At 46.4% G+C, this 5,012-nt stretch overlaps 1 pseudogene; it reads left to right on the top strand.

Annotated features, from left to right (window-relative positions):
- The first annotated feature begins 1,883 nt into the window (after window positions 1–1,883).
- Window positions 1,884–3,012, top strand: LOC104678773 (annotated as a pseudogene).
- The last annotated feature ends 2,000 nt before the right edge of the window (window positions 3,013–5,012 follow it).

Genomic DNA, 5,012 nt, shown 5'->3' with positions numbered 1-5,012 from the left:
TTCTCCTCCCAGTTAAGCCCTCACCTTGCACTTTTCTGGGTCCCCTCGCTTTCCCACCTTTTCGTCTCCTCTTTCCCATTTGATTCCCAGTCACTTTTGCAAAATAAAAATGTGAGTTCTCCAGCCCCACTCACCTCTAGGCTTACCTGGAAGCTCATTAGCATGTCTGCTCATCAGGGGCACATTCTCTCCAAGTCCCTCTTTGAACAGCACAGAGGAGCCAGCACGGCTTTCCACCTTGGTCCTTCCCTTGTTCCAGCCATACCAATCTCTGCTGGGGAAGGTGTGCATTAGTGATATATTCTTCAGTGTTATGAATGATTCCATAAGTGGCAGAAGTTGCCACAGGAAACCTTGGCTTTAAGAACTAAACTTTTTCTCTATATTACATCCATGTTAACAGGGAGAAAAAGAATGCTTCATGAGGTTAGGTGGATAAGTAATTTGCCCAGTCTAGCACAGCTAGGATCCAGGAGCAGAGGGATTGAATCCAGGTGTGGTGATGGCAAATTTATGCCATTTCCATGATGGCATCATGAATCCAATAAAAATTGCTTTGCTGTATTTACCGAGATTCACCCACACACATTCACTAAACTCTTACATGAAACCACCAGGCTGGACAGGTTGTGGTTGGGGGTATGAGGACGGAAAATCAATGGTCCCTTCCTAGAAAGAATCCTTCATCTCACAGGGAGACAGACCAGATGGCCCATAAATTAAAGTGGAAGTTCAAGAAATTCAAAGAAAACAGGATAAAATACTCTGAAAATTCTTTACCTCTCTATTAAGGAAGTAGTAAGACAGTGATTACGAACTTGGACTCTGGTGGCCCTGGGCGAGCTCCTTACTTGCTCTGTACCTCACTTTTTTTTCAGCTGTAGAATGAAGACAATAATAGAACCCTTCTTATAGGGTTGGTGTGAAGGTTAAATGGATTAATACATGCAACATACTTAGAACAGTACCTGGCACACAGCAAACACTCAATAAATGTTAGCTATCACTATTAACGTATGGTGTACATGGCCAAAAATGATTTTGCTTGATAAATATTATGATCCATGATCATCAAGGGAGGAAACTGAAGCACAGAGATAAAACAATGCCCTCCAGGTCACAGAGTCATTTTGCTGCAGAGGGAGGAATAGTAAGCAGGTCTTAGATGCTGGTCCAGCATTTTCCTACTCCTGCGTGTCCCAACTGAGAGTTGAGAGTGTACAGGAAAACTGCTGATCATGCTTTTTGGTAGAAATGGTGGCTTTGATTTTGAGTGGGCTGTATTCAGGAATGGGTGATAAGGAAGGGTGACGTGATTTTAAAAAAATGTGAGAAGGAAGGGTGACATGATTTAAAAAAAAAAAAGTAGTGATTCATCAAAATCCATTCTTCTCATCGTCCATGGTGAGGGTTCAGTGGTGGATGCATGCTGAACAGTAGAGGACCAGGTTTCCCAATGTTCCTTGTGTCAGGGGCAGCGGCCATATTGAAAAGTTCTCACTTGCATATTGTGAGAAGAGGATGAACCATCCCCAGGATGACATCTTAAGACCCAGAGTGTGGTGGGTGCACAGCCGGGCTCGGTCTGCTGAAGCCATTGCCAGGCGCAGGTGAAAGGGCTCCTGCACCGTGCCCTGTGCCTCCCACATGCCTGGCATTGTGCGCAGAGCAGGAAAGTGTGGCTGTTACAAATGCATCCTCATTTGGGGGAGCAGCAGCCAACTACCTTCATACCAGTCTCTCTCTTTAAAAGGTGAGGTGAATCGGTGATTTTCCTGAAAAATTACAGGTATCCAGCTAAGATCTGAATGCCATCACCCTACCCAGGGCCCTGCAGTTTTCTCGTGGTGAACCCTTGATGGATTTGTTAGTTGCTTGAGAAAATGGCTATGAGCAGATTGAGGTTAGGAAGACAGAATTTTCATCGGTTAAAGAGGAAGAGCTGATTGCTGTTGAAACTCATCGTCTTTGCTGTGCTTCTGTTTTGTGAATTTTTGATCTATTACTTAGTGATCTTCTGGTGTAATTGGCCTGAAGTGAAAACCACAGCCTATGATGGTGAACAGGCCACGCATGAGCCTGTGCTCAAAGTCATGTTTTTGGCTGACACCCACTTGCTTGTGGAATTCCTAGGTCACTGGTTGGACAAATTACGAAGGAAATGGCAGGTGGAGAGAGTCTTCCAGACAGCTCTGTGGTTGCTGCAGCCGGAAGTCATCTTCATCCTGGAGGATGCCTTTGATGAAGGGAAGTTGAGCACCCCTGAGGCCTGGGCGGATGATGTGGAGCAGTTTCAGAAAATGTTCAGACACCCAAGTCATGTGCAGCTGAAGGTAGTTGCTGGAAACCATGACACTGGCTTCCACTATGAGATGAACACACACGAGATAGAACGGATTGAGAAAGTGCTCATCTCTGAAAGGCTGTTTTCGCTGAATGCCTCTGAAAGACATTAACTTTGTGATGGTCAACAGCATGGCACTGAAGGGGGACAGCTGTAGCATCTGTTCTGAAGCAGAAGCAGAGCTCATTGAAGTTTCTTACAGACTGAATTGCTCCCGAGAGCGTTATCCTCTTTATTGGAGAAGCGACGCTAACTGTTCTGGGGAAGATGTTGCTCCTCCGGAGGAAAAGAACATCCCATTAAAGGAGAACTATGATGTGCTTTCTTGAGAGGCATCACAGAAGCTGCTGTGTTGGTTCCAGCCACACCTGGACCTCAGCGGCCACACGCACAGCACCTGCGAGGTGCACCCCGGGGGACGAATCCCCGAGCTCAGCTTCCCGTCTTTCAGTTGGAGGAACAGAAACAACCCCAGTTTCACTATGGGTAGCATCACACCCACAGACTACGCCCTCTCCAGGTGCCACCTACCATGTGAGGACGTGGTTTTGATCATCTACTGTGGAGCGGTGGGCTTCCTTGTGGTTCTCACACTTACTCACTTTGAGCTTTTAGCCTCACCTTTTCTTTCTGGTTTGAACCTGCTCAGAAAGCATAAGACAAGGTGAAAAGCAGGCAGCGTTTGCACTTAGTAATAAATATCAAAGCCCAAGAAATGGAACTTTGGACAGAGATCATATTAGAATCAAGTGGATGATGAGACCAAATATAGGCCATCTCTCTGCACCTCACAGAAATTCTCAATCACTGAAACGAGTTACTGCAGAATAAATAGTAGATTGTACTGTTCTCATGCTGTAAGAATGGAACAGGTACTCTACAACAACAAAAACAACAACAACAAAAGACACAGAGTGGTTCTTCCATGCTCCTTCTGCCCTTCTTGCTGGCTACAGAAATGATCAGATAGATTAGCAGACTCTAAAGCAAAACTCCTCAAACTACCTGTGTTGAAGAACATGATTTCCACCCAACTCCAATTCCCATCTATCACGGACCAAGTTTTGGTCTACAACCTGTTCAATGAGCTGAGTCCACTGGTCATTTGTCTGGATGTCATGGCAATGTCAAATCGTGGTAAAAGTTTCTGAAAGCATATTATCCATGTCACGACTCAATTCATGGTGGACTTCTACCAAGCAGTTTGTGGACTGGTACTTGCCTATGGTCCACACTTAAGCAGCACTGCTCCCGGACATGCAGAGACAAGCTGAAAAGTACCAGGGTTCCTGATGGCTGCGTGGGGCAGAGTGATCTGCCAGGCTGGAATGTTCAAATCAGATGCTTACATCTGAGAACAAGAAACGAAAAGCCATATTCTTTACTGTATCTTAATATTGCTTTCTCCAGGAAGTATGCTTTACCCTAATATAGATGGGTCATGCCATGTATTAAAAGGAAGAGTGGACTTTTGAACCGGGCAGAATGACCCTTGCTGTAGCCCAAGCTGTAAACACATTGGCTCTACTTGCTGGGACGATGCCACACCTCCCCAGGACATTCCTGGGTGATCACGGTGTGCCATACACTGAAGGATGACACAAGGCCACCGATCCCCTGCCAACGGATCCCTCACTGGATTCCTTTTCATCTGTAGGTTCTTGGTATGTCCGGGAATGATTTGGATCCAAGTAAATTCATGTTCTGAGGCTCAAAGGAAATCAAAGGTGTTGAAGTGCTTTGATCCGAAGGCTGGTAAGCAAAGTTTAGTTGATAAAACAGCTGGTGCTGAGAGAAGATTGAAATAAGGATTTGGGGACCCCTGTAAGGTCTAAGAGATCCTAGGGGGGCAGTGAGCAGGGCCTACACTTGGAAATTAGACTGACGTGCTTCCGAAGCCTAGAGTCACAAATTCCAGCTGAGTGCCTTTGGGTGAGTCACGTGGTGTCTTCTCTGTAAAGGAAGACTGTAATGATGACATTGCAGGAGTGGTATGAAGGTCTCCAAGAAGGTACAGAAAGACCTGCATGCAACTGGCTGGCAGCCAGGGCCCAGCAAGGAGCAGATGGCACATTCAAACTGGGTGACTGGAGGAGAGAGAAATTAGGAGACCGCTTACAAAGGCGCAGCAGGGATGGGGAGACTCACACGACACAGCGTAGTACCTGGCTGGCAATGGTGTGTATGGGCGGAGGAGTGGGGGTAGCTGTTATAGCTGTTAGCCTGAAGGGCAAAGGAGAAAACAGTTGTCAGAATCCAGAACCCTCGCTACATACAGGTAGCATGACGGGGAGGGTCGTCCAATAGGAATGGAGGTTGATTCTAGAACATACACTGCCAACCCCTGGTGGTATCTCTACAGGGTATGAACTGGAGAATAAACCTGACTTTACTCTCTTCCCACCCTCCTAACTCTGGCTGCTTCTTCCCGCTAGCCAAACTCCAGTGAAAGGCAGAGGATAAGGGGGCCTTTCAGGCAGGCCAGTGTCCCAGGCTCAAAAGAGGATGGAGAAGCAGGAAGAAGAATCCAGGAAGGCCAATGACTGCATCCTCCCAACCCAGCATATAGAAGCTGCTCAACTTACAGGAGCACTTAAAAAAAATTTATAGTCTTTGGATGTAACTCCAAGTAAGGTCACATGCTTCCTCTGAGACACCACTTAACTGA

The sequence above is a fragment of the Rhinopithecus roxellana genome, chromosome 5, assembly GCF_007565055.1.
Source record: "Rhinopithecus roxellana isolate Shanxi Qingling chromosome 5, ASM756505v1, whole genome shotgun sequence".
Lineage (NCBI taxonomy): Eukaryota > Metazoa > Chordata > Mammalia > Primates > Cercopithecidae > Rhinopithecus > Rhinopithecus roxellana.
Note: the sequence above shows the minus strand (reverse complement) of the source record. Positions and strands in the feature narration are given on the sequence as shown.